This window comes from Diceros bicornis, chromosome X, assembly GCF_020826845.1.
Source record: "Diceros bicornis minor isolate mBicDic1 chromosome X, mDicBic1.mat.cur, whole genome shotgun sequence".
In the NCBI taxonomy this organism is placed as follows: Eukaryota; Metazoa; Chordata; class Mammalia; order Perissodactyla; family Rhinocerotidae; genus Diceros; species Diceros bicornis.
In genome coordinates, this window is record NC_080781.1 from 106,179,312 (window position 1) to 106,201,632 (window position 22,321).

The 22,321-nt window shown below is 36.0% G+C and overlaps 1 protein-coding gene across 1 annotated transcript in view; it reads left to right on the plus strand.

Moving 5' to 3' along the window:
- Positions 1-22,321, plus strand: part of HTR2C (5-hydroxytryptamine receptor 2C) — a 310,470-nt gene that overhangs the window by 95,518 nt on the left and 192,631 nt on the right. The window lies entirely within an intron of this gene.

The window sequence follows — 22,321 nt, forward strand, 5'->3', positions numbered from 1 at the left end:
TTCATATTAGTCAGTAACTTAATAGTTCAAGTGGAACTCACAAAATGGTAGATCAAGTTTGGTTTGTGACACGGTAAATTTTTTGAGTGAAATTAAGTTTGCAGTTATTGCTGGAAACATTTCTTGTCATTTGTAAGATAACTCATCTCTCATTTTTTAAAAAATCAGTATTTATAAAAGGTATCAATTTGACAGCTCTGGAGACATACTTCAAATTTTTTTATTCATATAATAGGAACAGCAACGCAGCAACTTTCTGCGTAATTGCCGACTAAAGCATCTGTCACGTCTATCACTATTTTGAAAAGTCTGTTTCCTGGGTGAGGAATTATTTTGGTCAACACAGCAGCACCCCAGAAAAGCAGCCTTTTTTCTTCAGAGCACTAACAATGATCAAGACACTTCTTGACTCTTGGGAGATGCAGATGTATATCTGGTTAAGAATTTTCAATTTGCAACCCAGCCATTTCCTCCTCTACAAATTGAGGGCAAGAATTAAACATCTTAGCATGTGGAAGTTCCTAGCATAGTACCTGGTACTCAATACATGATAACCTTTCTTTTTTTTTTTCTTTCCCCCTCCAGAATATACTGAAAAGAAACTAAAACTAGCACTACATGATTTTGATTGCCTGTTTTCCATCTGCTTCAATATCCTTCAAGATGTTTTTCTTTTTTCTGTATCATTTTCTTCTGACCTAACAAAAAAATTCTATATAAAAAACAGAATACAATGAAAGAACTTTAACTAAAGACTACATTGTAGGAAATAACTCACAAACAAAAATAGATGAACCATAAAGGATTCCTTTACTCCATACCGAGTAAATTAGCAACTAAATAGTTAATCATTGCTTCTGGGATAATAGAGCAAGTGCTCTCTTGTATACTATTTGATGATTAGCTTGAGATGAATATTATGAAAGGAGAACTCAGTTAATACAGATTAAAAACAATAAGCATGCAATGTTTTACTTATTAATTCTATGTAATAAAACATTAATACTTTAACACAATAATAGAAAAAATGTTGAGAATGATTCAATAAGTGTATTGTGTGATGAAAAACATGGCCTACACCCTAGACTGAGACCCCTTTTGTCACTGCACTCCTTCCTATTTATGGACAGGAGTTGGCTCATTAAATAGGTATCCCTTCAATGGGTATCATTATTTTTATTATCACAATCCTATCAATAACAATAATAATTTTAATTTCTATCATTCTCAATTCTCATAACAACCCTAGGAGATTGACACCATTATTAACGCTGTATTATAGAAAAGGAAATTGAGGTTCAAAGTGATTAAGTACCTTGTAGAACAAGATCACACAGTGAGAAAGAAAGGAATTTTCTGTAAAAGAAATATTAGAACACTTCCCTCTTGGGTTCCCTTGGACATTTTTTACTCACTAGTCAAATGCTAATTATATGGAAATCAATGGCAAACAAGTGTGTGTGAGCCAGAAATGGGCATATGCATTTTGGTCTTCTATACAAGACGTGGTAAAATAGAAATCACACTAGCAAATGCCTGATGCTAAACATTAGAAGTGACAAAACAATAACGGTGAAGTAGCCTACTTAACATTGAAATTAAGCTTACGGATTTTGGTTTGTCACATATTAATGAGAAACGCAATTTAGAAAGGATTTCTGTATAAACCAAAGCTTACTGTTTATCATATAACCTTTTGCTTTTTTCTTAGCTCTGTATCTTTAAGGCAAGTTTTTAAAAATTTATTTGAAATTTATTTTTTTATTATTATTTTCTCTATCTTACATGCCTCCTTAATTCTGTATAAATTCTTGACAAAATCTCAACTATTCAATAGTTTCTTCCTTGACCAGGTATTTACTCAACTGCTACTATATGCCAGGTCCTGTCTTAAGGAATTTACTGTCAAATATCTGCAGTGATAGTCAGAGACATGGTTTGGATTCACCTGATTAATTATATTTGGTATTTTTGCATGTTCAAAATAAATTACTTCCAAATATATTGGTATAAATAATAAGTTGTTTCATAAAATGTGTTTGTCCCAGATGGCTACTGCTTGTTAGAAAAAAGAATAACATCTATATATCTTGATATAATCACTGCTACTAGCTTAGAGTTCTTGAAACCTTAGGAGAGAAAATGAAACAACAGAGCAATGTTGAAACTTTTCCTGCTAAGGGAAGACTGAATCTTCCCTAAATAAGAAATATTACATTTTTCCTAAATTATTATCTTTATTTACACAGAGAAAGAACTCCTTCAGGAGAAGTGACTATCAATTTTTCAATATTTGTTCCTTTCCTATAAGAAGAAATGAACCAGAAATTAAGAGCTTTGGGTTCCCATTGCTGGTTTTACAGGCAGTAATATGGTCTAGCTAGACAAGTAGGAAGCTGGAAGAGAAAGAGTTAAACAGAAGTGGCAAATCAGAACTTTGTTTCTCATTTAGTACCAGAGGTCAAGAGCTTATTAAGTGTTTGAGAATCAAGAAATTGAAGTTGTGCCTAGGGAGCTAAGGTATCTGTAGTCCCAGTCTGCACAGGTGTCTTCAAGCTGAAAAATGCAGGTGGAGTTAAAGAATCTGAGGCATTCATTGTCAGGAGCAAATCAGGTTTTTGGCCATTGACTAACAGAAGGAGAATTGGAAGGGAGCAACCTGACTCCAGTATTCAGCAGGAGTAAGGGTCCAGAATCTCAGAATGTCGGGAAAAGAAAACAGGACTCTGAGCCTGATGGTTTGCTTTCTGATCCCTTTTCCTGCGGAGAGTAGGGATCCCTGGTGCTGCAGGTGCATAGATGAAGTAGTTAGGAATGAGCTGGAGGGGCTGGCCCCGTGGCGTAGTGGTTAAGTGCGCACGTTCCACTGCTGGTGGCCTGGGTTCGGATCCCGGTTGCGCGCCAACACGCTGCTTGTCAGGCCATGCTGTGGCAGCTTCCCATATAAAGCGGAGGAAAGTGGGCACAGATGTTAGCCCAGTGCCAGTCGTCCTCAGCAAAAAGAGGAGGATTGGCATGGATGTTAGCTCAGGACTGATCTTCCTCACAAAAAAAGAAAAAAAGGAATGAGCTGGAGAGGACCTGGAGGACTGCAGGTGTACACTAATTGCGACGATAGGGGTGGTAGGAGTTTGAGGATAGGGTCCAGGAATGATCCTTTAATGTATAGAGGATCTTTGTACTGTCATTTTTTAAATCTCTTCATTGAATTCCCAAACCTGTCTAATTACTTCATGGGAATGATTGCAAAAATGAGTTAAAAATGTTTTGATGTCTTTTGGTGAAAAGGTTCTTCATGAGTTCCAGATGTTTAGGTTAACCAGAACGTGTTAAAAAAGTGAACAATTCAAATTTTAAAATAGAGGAAAGTTAAGGTAACTGGATTGTGCTTTTTTTAAAATTTATAGTTTGGCCTGGTGTTTTGCTTCACTTTAGTATCTCCTTTATTACAGCACACAGCAAAAGAAAATATTGACATACATTTCCAGATTGCTATACTGAAACATTGGCTCTTGGAGGAAGAATTGATTGGCAATAATTGCTCCCACTAATATAGTTTTTTCTTTTAGAGATATGAATGGAATTGAAAGGAGACTTCATCAATGTTTCTGAAAAGGCATGGGCTGGGATCTTTCTAGGGTAACCATCTGTCCCCACTTGCCCTGGGGTGAGGGGTTTCCTAGGACATGGGAATTTCAATGCTAAAGCCAGAAACAACCTGGGTAAACTGGGTCAGTTGGTCACTCTCACTGAAGAATTTGAAATGATCACTTTGATAAAAGTTTTCCATTGACTGAGTGTTGATCCACATTTATATCGACACCCCTGTAAGTAAAGGAAGCTCTGTTGAGATTTTAGAAATATCTGGGCCCAGAGAGTTCCTTTTGCAACTGCGCAATAGAGTATATTGCTCTCTCTGTTGTGAAAGTTTAGAGACAGAGCATTTGCCTAATTCAGGACATTCGGTCTAGTCAACAGCCACCAATATTAACACATGTTGAAAGAAGACAACAAAATTCAATAGTTGTTATTGATAACTTTATTTTATTTTTTTGTGTGTGTGAGGAGATCAGCCCTGTGCTAACATCTGCCAATCCTCCTCCTTTTTAATTTTTTTTTGCTGAGGAAGACTGGCCCCGGGCTAACATCCGTGCCCACCTTCCTCCACTTTATATGGGATGCCGCTACAGCATGGCTTGCCAAGCGGTGCGTTGGTGCACACCCAGGATCCGAACCGGCGAACCCCGGGCTGCTGCAGCCGAGCGTGCGCACTTAACCACTTGCGCCACCAGGCCGGCCCTGATAACTTTATTAAAGCAGGAAAAACTGGAGGTTAGTAGTGGTGGGGAACCTAAAAGCATTTTTTCCAGATCAAACTAGAACAAAGGAAAAGTGACAGAAATTTGATCAGAAATGTAGAGACCATTGTTGAGGTGGGACGGAATTGAAGATTTTAATTTAACTAGTTATAATTGGAGTTGTATTTTATAACCCCAAGAGATTTTACAAATTTAAAACAGGAGTGATTTTATAGTATAACAGAGATTTTCTGCTGCAATTTACTGCATTTCATTTCCTGTATGTTCATACTGCATTCTTTGACTGTTATGCAGCTACTTTCTAGCTGATTTAAATGGACAGCCTTATGGAATTCTGGGATGAGTCTGTATTTTGAATAAATATTCATTGAAGATTTAGATTGTGATATGTGTTATATGCAATTTCACTCATATGAAAGCTTTCATCTCTTGAGATGGAATAATGTGAAGTCTATTAGTGCATAACAGGAGATATGTTTTAAAAAATATCTTAAATGATAATGTTTTTTATACTTCAGAAGTATTTACTTTGAATATTAGATAATCCCAGAAAAAGCATTTCACTCATCTCTAAAACTTTGGTAAGTTACAAGTTATATATTTTATTTCAAGAATATAATTTTAATATTCATCAGATACCTTTACTGAACATTATCATATTTCAGCCAAAAAAGACGAGAGCATTTTAGAAATACTTATTTCTACCTACTCATTCCATAATAAGACTTCAAGTAATTCACTATTATAAAACCCTTAGTGAATTCTATAGTCAGCTAGATAGAATATGCCAGTTCTTCTGAACATTTCCAAAAGGAATGTTAACTTTTTATGTTCAAAAATTAAGTTGCTGTACCTTATCACATATAGTTAAAAGATTTAAGAATTTAGTGTAAGGTCTTTTCTATGTATACATTTATTAACTAGAGGTGTCTGGCTTGGGCATCACGAACTGAGTTAGTATCACAATATATCCTTTAAACTTCCTGCCTCTACTTCTTTCACAGATTACTGTCTGGGGTGTTTTGCAAATGCTATAAACCCTCAGTGAAACTCTTCTTTCAATGTTAAAATAGCTTTCTAAGTGCTAAATACTATAGGTATTATAAGAATAAGAGTTATGACAAAAGATCATCAGCAGAAATGCTTCCTGGAAGATAAATTTGAACACTTAATTAGCACACCAAACATTATTAGCCCATTCCCATCTCAAAATACATAACTTGCTTTTTTTGGGAAGCCAATGGCTCTAGGGAAATGTAGCCAACAGATATTTCTTGAGTGCCTACTACGTACCAAGCACCACGCTGAGACTTTGGAGCAAAAACATAACATAATACAGGGGAGAAAACGAAAAGAACCATGGGAATGGAGCCATGTGCAAGGGCTCAAAGGGGTTCAGAGGTCGGAGAGATTATTTCTTGCTGTCAAGGATCATATAAGTGGAAAACATCCTGTTTTTATGTTTTTACGGAGAAATATTACAATATTCCTTCAACTTTTAGATTAAAAACAAGCATATAAATTTTTCAGTATGTATGCCAAATAAGGAAAAACCATGTTTCAGTGTTTTATTTTTGTTAGGTAAGATAGAAGGATAAAGGGAGGAGTAGAAAAAGGTAAGTGAAAAGGACCGACAGAGGGAAGAGATATACAAAGGGAATAAAGGAGGTTTACAGAGACAGTGACAACAGGACACACATTGTAACCTAAAGTTGATTCCTTGCTCTCTCAATTATTAACTTTGTGGCCTTGGGTAAGACTTGTAACCTCTCTGAGCCTCAATTTCTTCCTCTGTAAGATAAACATAATACCAATCTCAAAGAGTTCTTTGTGAGGATAAAATGTAAAACATATCACACAAAGCAGAATACAAATAAACAAAAGTTATTATTAATATAGTAGACTTCCATGGAGTAATATCATTAACGTGATCATTTAAGTCATTACTGCTAAAAATATTTCATACATCTAGGTAAAATGGGGCTATGGTAGGTACCAACACCCAGTATAGGGAGGTAGCATGTCTATCCTGTGCTACTCCACCCCTTCCAACTACCTGTTTGTCCACTGCTCCATTATAGCATTTGCTACCCTGTATTGCACTTTATCTAAGCATGTACCCCCCCCAACCCACTGTGAGGTCTTCAAGGAATAAGGATGCTGTTTTAGTCATTTTTATATCTCCTACCATCTGGCATATATAGCAAGTACTTAATAAATGTTTGAGGAATTAATAAAATCCACATTTGTTGAAGAACCTACTTATAAGCTAGTTATTACAGCTCTATTTGGAATAGGCTAACATAAATTAGTCTACTCTGCATGTTCAAGTTGCACACCAAAACACTATTTTTCTGCTTTGAGTTCAGACAAACCTAAATTAGAATCCTCACCTCTTCCTTAATCCCTCTATGGCCAGTTTCTCTGTTTATAAATTGGTGTAATGGCACTTTTCCTCATAGAATTGTGGGGGAGGCTTTAATAAGATAATAAATATAAAGCACTTGGCACATAGGATGAACTTGCTAATTTCTTTTCCTTTAATTTTTAATCTCTCTACTACAAAGAACTCTCTTAAATTTCAAAATTCTCAATTTCTGTAATTCTACACAGAGTATTGAAATTAAAGATTTACAATGCTAATGGCTGTGAAAAATCTATTTTGATTTAATCCATTTAATGTTCACTTTAAGATCAGTAACTTAACCTGACTACAAGAAAAAAAGATACATGAAGAAAATAAAGTCATTTTAAAAATATGGTTGAATCATGAATCACAGCAATTTCCAAAGATAAACTGTGGTTTAAGATCGCTGGAGACTATTATACCTAAGGGGTCTTTGTTCTCTCCACTAAAGACTAAATGGTAAAGAAAGTTAGGTTTCCTGAAAGTACTATTGCAACAGCAAGGTATCAACCCCTTTCAATTTTTGTATCTGAATGAAGACGGAGTCTTTCTTTATAGCAGCCGAGGCACCGTTATCCAGGACAAGATTAACAACGGAACGATGGGGTCCTACCTCACTCACGTCACTGTCATAACTGATCGACTTAGCATATTAGAATTCAGATGAAAATATAACTAATAGTGTTTAATTTGGAGAGTAGTAACTTAATTGAAACGTTAGTTACTATTAATTGCAATTTGCCTTCAAATCGTTTAACACAGCAGTGATGTTACAATAGAAAAATAAATTTGAAGAAACAAAGTGTTCTAAAGGCTAAAGTTTTGTTCCGTGTTCTAAATAAAAGGTGGAATAAAAATTGAATTCAAAATGTGATAATCGATTTTAAAAAATAAATGATTTTCTTGGATGAGGAGGCTTCAGCATATGCTTGTCTGGTAGATCTCTCTATGTTGTTGAAGATAATCAAGAGTTTAGTGGATTGGCCACTGTATTTTGAAATACTAGTAGGCTGACAGAATGTTGCATTTAACCTGGTGTTCATGAAGAATGTTGGGAATAAAATGACATTATTTGAAGAATAATTAGGGACATATATGAGTCATGAAAGAGAAGCATATTCATATTGAGAATTATAAAATAGTTTCAGATAACCAGTATAAGACCTCCATGTAGAATCTCCCAGGACTTCTTGCCTCTTAAAAGATGATAATGTGCCTGTTGGCCCTCTGTATATCTTCTTTGGAAAAATGTCTGTTCATATCCTCTGCCCATTTTTTGATTGGGTTGTTGTTTTTTTGTTGTTGAGTTGAATGATTTCTTTATATATTTTGGAGATCAACTCCTTGTCAGATAGGTGATTTGCATATATTTTCTCCCAGCTGGTGGGTTATCTTTTCGTTTTGTTCATGGTTTCCTTTGCTTTGCAGGAGTATTTTAGTCTTATGTAGTCCCATTTGTTAACTTTTTCTTTTGTTTCCCTTGCCCGGTCAGACATGTTATTTGAAAAGATGCTGCTAAGAACAATGTAAAATAATGTATTGCCTATATTTTCTTCCAGGAGTTTTATAGTTTCAGGTCTTACATTCGAGTCTTTATTCCATTTTGAGTTGATTTTTGTGTATGCTGCAAGATAATGGTCTACTTTCATTCTTTTGTGGCTGTCCAGTTTTCCCAACACCATTTATTGAAGAGACTTTCCTTTGTCCGTTGTATGTTCTTGGCTCCCTTGTCCAAGATTAACTGTCCGTAGATGTGTGGTTTTATTTCTGGGCTTTCAATTCTGTTCCATTGATCTGTGTGTCTGCTTTTATTCCAGTACTATACTGTTTTGATTACTATAGCTTTGTAGTATATTTTGAAGTCAGAGATTGTGATGCCTCCAGCTTTGTTCTTTTTTCTCAGGATTGCTTTGGCTATTCGGGGTCTTTTCTTGTTCCATATAAATTTTAGGATTCTTTGTTCAATTTCCGTGAAGAATGTCATTGCGATTCTAATTGGGATTGCATTGAATCTGTAGACTGCTTTAGGTAGTATGGACATTTTAACTATGTTGATTCTTTCAACCCATGAGCATGAAATATTTTTCCATTTCTCTGTTTCTTCTTCAATTTCTTTCAATAATGTCTTATAGTTTTCAGTGTATAGGTCTTTCACCTCTTTGGTTAAGTTTATTCCTAAATACTTTATTCTTTTTGTTACGATTGTAAATGGGATTGTACTCTTGATTTCTCTTTCTGCTAGTTCAAATACTGCATGAATTCACTCATATGTGGAGTATAACAAATTCATGGATAAAGAGAACATATTGGTGGTTATCAGAGGGGAAGGGGGATGGGGGTGAGTGAAAGGGGTAAAGGGACACATGTGCAGTGACGGACAATAATTAGACTACTTGAGATAACCATGATGACGTCTACACAGAAAATGATAAACAATAATGTACACCTGAATTTTCACAATGTTATAAACCATTATTATCTCAATAAAGTTACTGGGAAAAAAAAGATGATAATGGAAAATAGATTACAAAGAGCTGATATATGTGAAATCTATATCATTGAATACAGAAATCTAAAATCTCTCCATAGAGAATTACTATAAATAAAAAGGGAACAAGTCTTCGACAAGGTATAGCTAAACCAGGGTTTCTCAGCCATAGCACTATTAACATTTTGGGCCAAATAATTCTTGTTGTGGGGGTCTGTCCTATGCATTGCAGGTTGTTTGGCAGCATTCCTTTATCCACTAGGTGCCAGTGGCAACACTCTTTCAATTATGACGATCAAAAATTGTTCTAGACATTGCCAAATGTCTCCTGAGAGGCAAAATCACTCCCATTTGAGAACTATCGACCTAGACACTAAATATTTCAGCTGGAGTGAAGAAATTTAGAAAATGAAGGACAATCACTATACCCAAAAGATACCCACAAAATAAATGCTATAGGAAGAACAGGAATTATTACCTGATCTAGAGCTGTGCAACTCTCCTATATTCAAGACAACGTCCACGGGTCATTCAAAAACAATTCTGTTGGACTGCTTGATCCTCCTTTTTGAAGAAAAGAGCTGCTTTCAGTGTCTATGAGTCATAAAGAAAAACAGAAGCCAGCAAGACCAGCAACTTTCCATTATTCTAGCCCCAAGTTAAGTCTCTTGTTAGTGCCAGCCTGACTTTAATCAGAAGAAACTAGGATGAATTCTTCAAAATATTTAGTTATAACTTGACAAACTAAAATATTTTAATGTTTTAGTTATTTACTGTTATGAATTAGTCATTTTTCCCCACCATGAGATACTAAGGTGAATGTTTGAGGTTGGCAGTAAGGGTAGGTGTTACCATTAAAAATAAAAACAAGGAGAAGAAAGAACCCTAATGAAACACATTATTTTTTTGTACAGTTTGCAATGCCTTGTCTGAAGCTTAGTCATTTTTTTCTACCTATGAAAAGATAGGCGTATAACAGTATGACCAAGCAAAATGCTAGAAAAGAAGAAAATGTTATTTTGTGTCAAAACACGATTGTAATTAGCAATCAAATTTTACTACATTTTTTTTTCTGAAAGTTTTAACAAGGAGTATCTTTGGTTCTTTCTGTCTCAGGTTTTGAAATTGCTCCACCTAGCTGTTCCTTGGCAAGCTCATGTTGCTCATCTAAAGAAAAAAAAAGATAATTAATGAAATTGTTTCTTTTCCTTCACTCTTGAAAGCTTGAACAAGAATTCATTTTTTTCTTGGCTTCCATTTATTAGCAATTTCTACATAGTAAAATAGATATTTTACATAAAATTTCCTTATTATTGTAAACACCCAAAATAAATTTCATCTGCTTGGGCTTTATAAAACTGTGAACTATATGTGTTCCAAGGCCTTTTAATTTTATTCCACAACTAAGTACTCATTAGACAGTTTTAAGGTAGAAATGTTCAACAAGAATTATACAGACAAATCAGAGGGACATAGTATTTCCCACTGAACACAATTTTGCATTCTTAACTACCTCGTCTATTCTGGTTTATCATAAACCTAGTCTAGCCCAGTTATTTTTAATTTATTTTCATCCCTTTTTCATTCCTTTTACGCCATCTCTCAAATTAGTCACTTTAGAAATCATAGTCAACTCAAGATGATTTATGAGAAATACACAGATTGGGAATAATGTAGCCAGCAAGGTGATTAATTTTTAGATGTAATATTTTCCTCCTTCTTGAAAGGATTCATTTTCTCAACAGATGTAGTTTTCTTTCTCTGTCACTTTTGATCCAATTCAACATATCTCTCTTGCTATGTTTACTGATGGCCTAAATTTTTCCATCGTGAAATAAAATCACAATTATTTGGACTGTACATGCTACTTGGGGAGATTTTATTCTTTTTTTTTTTTTTGCGAGGAAGATCAGCCCTGAGCTAACATCCATGCCAATCCTTTTTTTTGCTGAGAAGACTGTCCCTGAGCTAACATCTATTGCCAATTCGTCTCCTTTTTTTTCCCGTTTTCTCCCCAAAGCCCTGGTGGACAGTTGTATGTCATAGTTGCACGTCCTACTAGTTGCTGTATGTGGGACGCCACCTCAGCATGGCTGGACAAGCAGTGCATTGGTGTGCGCCTGGAATCTGAACCTGGGCCACAAGTAGCAGAGCATGCTCACTTAACTGCTAAGCCACGGGGCCGGCCCCGAGATTTTTATTCTTATTTTGAATTGTCTTCTGTGTAGTTGGAGTATTTGGCACACTGAACAAACAAAATTTCTTTTAATTACCCATGTATGTGTTTAGATATATGTATGTAATGTATATTTTCAGATTTTTGCATTATCTCAATATTTATGAAATCTTAAAAATTTCCCTTGTACAAGTGATAATGTCTTTCCAGTGGACTTCTGATTGATCCTGGAAAGAATGCTGTGAGGTTTTCTGATGAAATAAGGAGTATATTTGACATTAATAAAAGGTTCAATGTTTCAATTCAGGATCTAGATTAGAGATTTAGTTTAGATGTTTCTCCAGGATTTAGTTAAGGAACTCTCCCACTAATAAAATAGAATTGACCTGTAACACTTTTCCTAAACAAGGATATTAGAAGTTCATTTGAGCTAGAAAAATGTGTCTGTTTTGAGGAATAATTCAAACACATGTATCATCTTAGCTCCAATGTCAGCATTAACTAATGGGAGATTTTTTTTTTTTTGGTAAGCATACAAATAAACGAACATTATCAGAGCAGAACATTTCTTTCTTCATACAAAATAATTATTTTTTAAAATTTTTATATGCTTTTTATGAAACTAATATTCAGTAATAATCACATTTATTACTCTTTTTTTCCTTGAGTAGCTTCCTGGGAAGTAATGCATTTGGAATGATAGCATCTGTGATTTATGTACATTGTTGGGGAAGGAGAATCCCCCTCCACCCTTTCCCTTAAGGTTCTTATGGCTGGCTAAATAATTAAAAGACAGGTTAGCAGGAGAAAATAATACCAAGTTTAATAACCTGTATACATGGGAGAAACCAGGGAAACTGACTTTCTCAATACAATAGCAGAGATTCTCATCTTAAATACTATCCTCAGCTAAAGACAAAGGAGGATGTTGGGGGTGGGGAGGGAGACAGAAGGGAGACGGATATTACAGTAATCAAGGGTATGCAGATTTAAGTCCTCTCCTTCCACATTGAAAAGTTTCTAGAGATGAGGTCATCCCCCCTCTTCCCAGTACAGAGAGGAAGATACCTTTACAAATGGAGATTTGCCTTATAAATGTAAATGTTTGTCTGGCAACTCTTTGCAGGGCTACCTAGAGAATGTGGCCTGGGAGAGACAGAATTTTTGATAAGAGGGGCTTGGTGCCTTTCCTGTTGTAACAACTATTTTACATTATATTACAGCCATCATATGATAGTAACTCCTTCCTGGAACAGGTCTTCTATGTTAAATTCTTTAGGCAGTTTGGGGGAGGTCAAATGTCCATCAGAGAAAATAATCAAGGTAAAGAGATATATTTCAAGGTGGCTAATTTTGATCTCCCACAACATCATTACATATTTTCTGATAAATTGGTATATTCAGTTGACTGGCAGGTTTAATTTTAAGCTATTAAGAGAATTTTCTTAATGAAGAACTTTTTGTAGGAAAAAATGAAAAAGTAATAAAATTGTCATTGTAACTGAATAGTTTTTAAAAAATAATTTTGTATCTCTAAATACTGAGTCCTTAGATTATATGCAAAGCCTTAATGAATGACACATTTTGAGTTGAGGAACAATCTTAGGTTGTTCTTGACCCTCTGTTTTGTTTGAACCAACAGTGTAGTCTTCTACAATTGTCCCCTTACACTGAATATTTTGAAAACCATATCTGTGGTAGGGACTTTGCCAGGTGCTTTGTTTATTATTTCATTTATTTACTTTCCCAGCTTTATTCTAATTCACTTAGCCATAATGAATAACATATTTTGAACGGAAGACGTCTTCTAGGCAGCTCTTCAGTGACTTCCTCCCCTCAGGTTATTTGCTCTGAGTATATTCAACATCTACTCTTCTGAGCTCTGTGTTTTCTGAGGACACTCAAAAAGCCCTTAATTTGTGGAGAAAATAATTCGGGTCAGTGAGTGGATAGCGATCTTCATTATAAATTTTTCATACAAGAGTGTGAACCCATTCTTGCTAAGGACTGTGTTTTATTTATATGTTAGTCCCCAGAAGTCTGCCATTATGTGCCTGGCACATAGTGAACAATGAATGAGTGAGCTTGTTGGTATGGACATTTTTATGAATAATTTGTCTCCTCTTTAAGATTATATTAATTCTTTTCTGCAATATTAAGAATTGGTTTCTGTAATGTTGGAAATGGCTTCATGGAATTATTTTTCCAGCTTTTTATCTTTGGACAAAATAGGTATTGTCCGTATTTTATATATTGGGCAAATCAAAGTGCTTGTCAGAGGATACACTGTTTGTAGTACGATAAGATCACTTTTTTTCAGTCGATGATTATTGTATTGAATGCTAACGTTGTGTTCTCTAAGTACCCTTTTAAACTTCCTCTAATAACATTACGATCTCAGAAGACTACTCTCTGAAAAGTGCTCCTGGCCAACATGAGCAAAAAGTATTAGACATTGTTATCTGTGTGCTTTTGAGAATGTTATTTTATGTACCTAATAGAGTAATGTCAGAACAAGCTTAAATAGTTTCTTTAGTCTACTTAAAGTTGGCATTATAGTGCTATGTCAGCATTCTTTACCAAACATACCTCTGTTAAATTATGTATTTGAAGAAGAATGCAGTTAAAATACCTGCATATATGCTTCAGATTACTTAATATGTCACCAGGTAATTTAATCATATTGGCGTGATTTGTATTAATAAGATCGTCCGTAATTCCAGATAAAAACAATGTAGCTTCCAAAACTCATTTGCTATTCATATTTGGACTTGACATTCTTAAATCAATATGATAGAATAAAATAAGTAATCAACACAGTATCTTCTTAGAAGATTACCCAGATGTTTGGTAAGACCTCAGGTGATCAGACAGGTTCTCTCTCCTACGTCATAATCATGATTTTTAATAACATATTCATGTTCAATATGGGAGAAAAAGAGATGGGGTGGTTATAAATTTGTCTGATAACATATTGTATTCCTAGTATTCAAGAACATTTTAGTAGTAGAAATAGTAGTCATATTATTCTGTATTCATTTCCATAGTGTGTTTAAAACCAACGTCATCTATCTTCTTGGATTATGCTCTCCCATCTTTATAATAAAAGTTGGCTGAAATGGAAGGTTAAAAAACAAAACAAGACAAAGAAAAAAACTCATCAAAAGTGCAGACAGAATCTCCCAAAGAAATCTAAGGGAATTAGATGAGAGTTGATTTTTGAAATATTGTCACGTCATCAGCAAATTTCGTACTGTCGGGGGAGAGGGAGAATCTCCCTCTGCCCTTTTCCTTAAGGTTCTTATGGCTGGCCAAATAATTAACAAGACAGGTTAGCAGGAGAAAATAATACCAAGTTCAATAACATGTATACATGGGAGAAAGCAGGGACACTGCGTTTCTCCACACAATAGCAGAAATTCTCGTCTTAAATACCATGTTCAGCCAATGACAAAGATGTTGGGGATGGGGGGAGTCAGTTACAGGAGATTACCACTAAAGCACAGTAAACAAGAGTAAGGTTATTATGCAGATTTAAGGCCTCAACTTCCACATTGATAAGTTTCTAGAAATGAGGCTATCCCCCCTCTTCCCAAAACAGAGAGGGAGATACCTTTACAAATGGAGATTTCCCTTATAAATGTAAATGTTTGTCTGGCAACTCCTTGCAGGGCCATCCAGAGAATGTGGCCAGAGAGACATAAGATGGGCTTGCTGGTGCCTTTCCTATTGTAACATCTATTTTACATTATATTACAGCCATCAGATAGAAGATCTGTTCCAGGAAGGAGTTACTATGTCAAATTCTTTAGGCAGTTAGTCAGGGAGGTCAAATGTCCCTCAGAGAAAACAATCAAGGTAAAGAGATATATTTCAGGGTGGCCAAATCTTGATCTCCCACAGTACCATGACCTGCTTCTTTTTGACTCTCAGTATTTTTTGATGTGATAACCATAAAACTCAATATGGAAAGTGACCTTGCATGTTCAACCACAAAGATTCAGTAAGAAAATCATTGTTAAATTATTTGCAGGAATCTCCAAATTCCTGGGACTAACAGCAGACCTCAGTGTTCTCCACAACTGTGGTTATGTTCAGGCAGAGCCAGAATAAGATTTTAAAGACTCTAAGCACTGAAAAGATTATGGTGTCTTCCCATATGATACTTAGAACATGAGCAAGCCACAATAAAATTTTAAAACTAATAAGGTAATATACTTTAAGAATATTTTTAGTAATCTATTAAATGTTGCATAAGCTCAGTGCAGAGACAAATATTCCTTTACCTGAGACCTTAGGGCATCTTGTTGAGGGCTTCCTTTTAACTATCCTTAGTGTCACTGAACCCAGTAGATTCACCTCCTGGCCAGTTAAATAAGACTCTACATCAGTGGAAGTTGTCTCACAAAGTAAAGTGTGTTTGCAGCAAATAGGAGACCATGCGGAATCATTTCCAAAGTCATGGGTTCCCGAACAAAGGGAAGCAAGGGCATTTTATTTTGGATGGGGAAGGAATATTCAAAAGGGAGAGGTGGGTATTTGCTTGCACAGGGTCAGTTGGAAAACATGCTTCCATATACACTGCAGGTTAAGGTGATAAGGCCTAAGGAAGCTCCTCCTGGAGAGATCTTAGCATTAAAAATAAGGCAAAGGTCATGGGTGTTGCTCTTGTGGTGAGGCTTGGTCTGGTTCAGGGTGGTTGGTGGTTGCATCTCCTTAACATAACAACAGGGAAAAAAAATTTGGAAAAACAATTAAATGCTTCCAAACCCACCCTTGAGTTCCTCAGGGCACATAGTCGGTGACACTAGCACACCAAAACAATGAATACTTATTCTTGCTAGAGTTACCAATTAATTTGCTTTTTCTCAAACATATTCTTCAGTATCTGTTATGTTTACATTTTCTTGGCCTACTAAATTTATATTGCATCCACAGAAAAGTTTTTACTCTCCTTTGCCTTACATAATCTCTTTCAAACCTCAGTAGTAGCACAATGTCCTCTATATTTCTAACCAATAATCTAGAAATTACTGCTAGATTCTAGGATTGGAGGGTTGCAAAGGGATAGAAAAGCCTTAAGCATTTTTTTATTTTAATATTTTCAGTTAATTTCACAGTTTCCCACTGAAGCTTTAAAGTTAAGGAGTAAGTATTATTGATACCTTGCTTCTCTTTAGGCTTGTTGTCTAGGAGATTATATCTTCTGGCATTTTAAAAAGAAGAGTTTGCTGACTGCAATATCATCCTCTAAGGGAAATTTGGTGTACAAAGGCAATTATCTAATTTATTAAAGCTTATAGAAATTTTGTATTTTATTTTTTTGAGGAAGATTGGCCCTGCACTAACATCTGTTGCCAATCTTCCTCTTTTTCTATTTTCTCCCCAAAACTGCAGTACATAGCTGTATATCATAGTTGTAGAGTTGTAGCTCTTCTATGTGGGATGCTGCCTCAGCATGGCCTGATGAGCGGTGCGTAGGTCCGTGCCCAGGATCCTAGCCAGCGAACCCCGGGCTGCCGAAGCGGAACGTGTGAACTTAACCACTGCACCACTGGGCCAGCCCCTGTATGTTTTTAACAGTGAAAAAGATTACTCAATGGGGACATTTTAAATAGAAATGATCCTTTAGTTGTATTAGAAACTCCTAAAATGAATCTTGAAAAAAAATATGCCGATTGTTGTATCATGGAAACAAGAACCTAGTTCTGGGTTCTGTTTTGTTTTTGATGTTATGGATTCAGACTCCTTAGGTGAAATTAGGATTGGGAGTTTTAAAACATGTTTGCTTGTGTGTGAGTAGGACAAGAGACAACAAAGAGAAAGAAAGCTCTTTGACTTTCCTAGCGGTGAATACCTGCTTTTCCTAAATAATCAGCTCTCTGTCCTACTGCTCTGTCTCAAAATCAATTATCTTCAACCTCATCATGTTTGTCTCTCTTTACCTTCACGAGTTCACAAGTTCATTGTAATAAACACAAAGAAATCATTTTAAAATATTGTATTATATAATTCCTAGCACCTTGATCTTTATTCACTAGTATTTTGAGGAGCTATGAATTTTGTAATATCGGAATTATAAACATTAATTTAAATCTTCTCCCATTCAGTAGTAAACACTAGCTGGGAACCACTAGTGCTATAGAAGTAGTAGCTACAGTGAACTAATTCCCACGAGGTTTTGTAAGGGGCCGGCCCTGTGGCTTAGCGGTTAAGTGAGCATGCTCTGCTACTGGCGGCCTGGGTTCGGATCCCGGGCATGCACCGACGCACCGCTTGTCGGGCTATGCTGAGGCGGCATCCCACATACAGCAACTAGAAGGATGTGCAACTATGACATACAACTATCTACTGGGGCTTTGGGGAGAAAAAGGGAAAAAAAGGAGGAGGATTGGCAATAGATGTTAGCTCAGGGCCGGTCTTCCTCAGCAAAAAGAGGAGGATTGGCATGGATATTAGCTCAGGGCTGATCTTCCTCACAAAAAATAAAAAATAAAAATTAAAAAAAATTGAACAGTAGAGTTATGTGCTCACCCTGACTCCCCAAACTCAGCAGAAGGCTTAATATGAGGTCGCTTATCTTGCACATTGCAAATATGAAGTGCCATATCAATGCACCATGATGATAATAATGATCAGTTGCAGTGAAGCTTAATGTCATACTTCCCATTTAATTATATCTTAAGATTTGATTTAGCAAATTTTCCTCTTTTTATTAACAGCAGGAATCATATATTCACACTAGGAAACAAATGAATGCCACTAATGAAACAGTTTTGTTTAAGTAGCGTGCTTTCAATATGGTTCACTTCTTCAGTCATAGAAAGAAGCATGTTTTATAGAGTTTTGAACAGGATTATATAGGCATTAGTCCTTCTCTCTTCAAGTAAGACCACGCCCTATGCACACTAGAAAAAATGAAAATATATCCATTATCTAAAGGCTGAGGTAAAATTTGATTCACTGGTGCCTCTTATTAGCTACAACAGTCAGGTCACCCATCATCCCTTGCAATGTAGTGACTTCTAAGCTATACCTGTATCTGCTTTACCCTTCTTTTCTGCTGAGGAAGATTCGCCCTTAGCGAACAGATGTTAATCTGTTGCCAATCTTCCTCTGTTTTGTATGTGGGTCACCACCAGCATAGCATGGCCGCTGATGAGTGGTGTAGGTCCACACCCAGGAACTGAACCCAGGCCGCTGAAGCAGAGCGTGACCACTAGGCCACCAGGGCTGGCCCTGCTTTATCCTTCTCCTTTCACCCCTACTTGGAAATAAAATCTGTATCTAATCAATAGCACCTACTAAGATGATGCTTGAAATTTACTAAGAAACCAATAAGTATTTGAAGAAGAGAAAAGAGAAGTCTTATGTATGCTACTGAAAATCATGAAATTAAGTATAGCGTTTACCTATACCATTTGAGTGTGGAAAATAAGATTAGAAACTCTGGAAACAATGTTTTTTTTCCAACCAAGGAAGTCCACAAAGATGGACTATGATAGAAGTTACAGGAGCAAAACTGAATGAAAGTACTTTTATAAAAGGTTTTTGGTTTTTATTTTTTATTTATCTTAAGTTCAGGTTGAAAGTGGTTTTATTTCCATTGTTTTGGACTCTGTTAAAGATGTACAACCCAAGAGGAAAAGGATTGATGATTATTGACAAAAGTACACAATGTTGATGATACTTGTTGTTCATCTTTCTTCAATTTCTTATAGTATTAATTCTCTGTGGGCCTAGGATTTGCCCTCATAATATATAAACCCTAAAGAGAAGAAAATAATGTCTTGTTCCTAGTGGTTGCTTATTAATGGTTTTCTATGAGGTTTCACTGCAAGGACAAGATTTAAAAACTTAATAATCCTGCTAGTTCTTTGAGCAATTTAGAGCACAGGAGATATTTAAAGTTTTATGACATTCTCCTGAGAAGCCATCATCTCTTTGCCTTTCCTCACATTTAAGATTTTAATTGCCTCAGTGTTTCAATAACAATTATAGCCTACTCAGAAATTTTCTTTTCGTGATCTGACAGCTCTGAGTTTTAATTTCTGAGAACTTTTCCTTAAGTAGGTTCTATTTGTTATTCAAAGTCTCAGTTCAGTCTGTGCAATATAGGACCAATTTCCCATTTACTAGCTTTGGATTCATCAGTTTTACCTGATTCTGTATATTAAGCAAGCAGAGTTTTCCAATGTTTCCATTTTCTTTTGTGCCACCAATCTAAAAATGTACAGACTCGATCACTTGTCTTATTAGTCTGCATCAATCCAAAAAAAGTATCTTCAGCTTTTTTGGCATAAATTTCATTCAATTCCTATTCATACTTGTTCAAATCCAATAAAGCTTTTCAATTAAGATGGATTGTGGCAATGTGCAACACGCAATTTTTTCCCAAACTTCTTTGTCCTTCAGAACATATCTTTATAAAAAATTTGAGCCTGATTCTCATGTTTCTATCTCAGAGAATACTAGAAAAAATAAATTAAATTAATTAAAATGTAAACATTTTAAATGGCAGTGAACCCATTTCCCCTCATAGGGAAAAAATAGTTTTACCTAACAGAGAACAAACGTTTACCTGCTGTATCCTGCAGGTCTTCTGTTCCTTGCCTCTCTTCTCTGCTAGTCATTTTTCTGAGACACTACTTTTTGTTCACGCCATCATCTTCACTCTGTTGTTTCCTGATATCTCACAATCTTTCCTACTTCTCACACTTTGACCCTTATTTGCTCACATCTCTGCCACTATAATAATTCAGCATTTTCCCTATACCTCTTATATTAACTGTTAGTTTTGTCTTACTGTGTAACACATTACCAAAAACCTAGTGGTTTAAAACAACACCCATTTATTAGCTCACAGTTCTGTAGGTCAGAAGTCCAAGGGGCTCACCTGGGTTCTCTGCTTAAGGTCTCAAAAGGCTGAAGTCAGTTGTCTGCTGGGCTGAACTCTTATCTGGAGGCTCTGGAGAAGAGTCTGCTTCCATGTTCATTCAGATTGTTGGTGGAATCCAGTTCCTTAGGGCTGTAGGACCGAAGTGCCTATTTTCTTGCTGGCTGTCAGCTGGGGGCTGCTCTCTGCTCCTAGAGGCAGCCCACTTTCCTTTTCACTTCAGAGCCAGCAAATGCACATAGAATCCTTTTCATGCTTCAATACTCTCTGACATTCTCTTCACTTACAAGCCAGAGAAAATTATCTGCTTTTAAAGCACTAATAGGATGAGATTAGGCCCACCTGGATAATCTCTTTTGCCATATAAAGCAACAAACTCATAGGAATTATATCTCCTACTGACATGTTCCACTCACACTTAAAGGGGACGGGATTATGCAAGGGTGAGGGTCATTGGGGTCATTCCAGGATTTTGCCTACCATACTAACCCCTTATCATGGAAAGCCTTCCAGTGCCTTTCAAATTTTTTGGCTGATATCCACAGCATTGATGTACATTTGTAGTGTGCAACTCAGAACACACAGAAATAAATGTTTTACAGAAGAGTATTTATTCTTACTGTGTGCAATAAATGATATTTTCTATTCTCTTCTATTTCATAAAAAGAAAAGATTACCTTAACCTGCTAAATTTAGAGAAAAATCTTTTTTTGTTTCACCAGATTGGGAAAGACAGTCACTTTTTTTTCCTTCTTTGGGAACCCATTTGTAATTTTGGTGACCTGCAAAATTGATCTATCAAAATTGGGATATTTGAAGTTAGTTATCTGTTATTTATTTATTTGTTCATTTATTTATTTATTTTTTTTGGTGAGGAAGATTAGCCCTGAGCTAAGATCCGTTGCCAAGCCTCCTCTTTTTCCTGAGGAAGATTTGCCCTGAGCTAACAGCTGTGCCCATCTCCCTCTATTTTATATGTGGGATGCCTGATGCCTGCCACAGCATAGCTTGATGAATGGTGCCTAGGTCTGCACCCGGGATGCAAACCTGCAAAGCCTGGACCGCCGAAGCGGAGCACGCAAACTTAACCACTACGCCACCGGGCCAGCCCCATTATCTGTTACTTTTAATAGCAACATATTCTATTCTCCTTTTTACAGTAGTGTCTTTGCCATGTGCACATAGAATTACTTTTCACGTAAAGAAAGAGGCTTGGGAATTCAATACATACTCACATAGACAGTTGCATCTAGGTAGGAGCATTTTATTCTGTGTAAAAACCACCACAGTGCCCACCAATATAAATGACCACTTTTAGTAGTTATTTTGGTAGTCACTAGATGGCAGCTCTAAAATGTGTGCTGCCCAAAATGAAAGTTGCCTAGAGAAGGGAGTCTTATTTACTATTAGTACTCTACCTCAGACAATCTATGGACTCTTAATATTGTTCAACAGTAAAGCAAGTAGTATGTAGTATAGTTTAATGTCCTCCAGTTTTCTTTTAGAAATGTTTATAATAGCTTTTCCTTTTGCTTTAAGCTGACTTTTTAACATAACTCATCATACAACTCCAGCAGTATAAGTGGCTTTAGGTCTGCTAGACTTGAGACTGAAATACAATTTTTTTCTAATAACCTTGTAGCCTAATGAAAAATTGGCATAGCATGAATCCTCCTGATCCCAGTTAATTGTTACCTCTTGAAGAAGCCATATTTGACCAATGAATGTAAATTAAACTCTCTCGCAGCACCCTATCCTTTCCCATCTTAGCACCAATCACAACCTACAACGATGTGGAATTGGTGTGATTATTCATATAAGGTCTGTTGTGCGCAATAGACTTTCTTCTCCTCTACGAAAAAGGATCATGTCTATTTTGCCTATGACCGTGTCACCAGCACCTCACACACTGCCTAACACATAGAAGGCCTCAATTAAGGCTATTCAGTAAATTAATAATGAATATAAGTATTGATTCTTTTCTTTTTTCCTCATCAAGTGTTTTTTGTTAGAGACCTTGCTAGCAGTTAGGTAC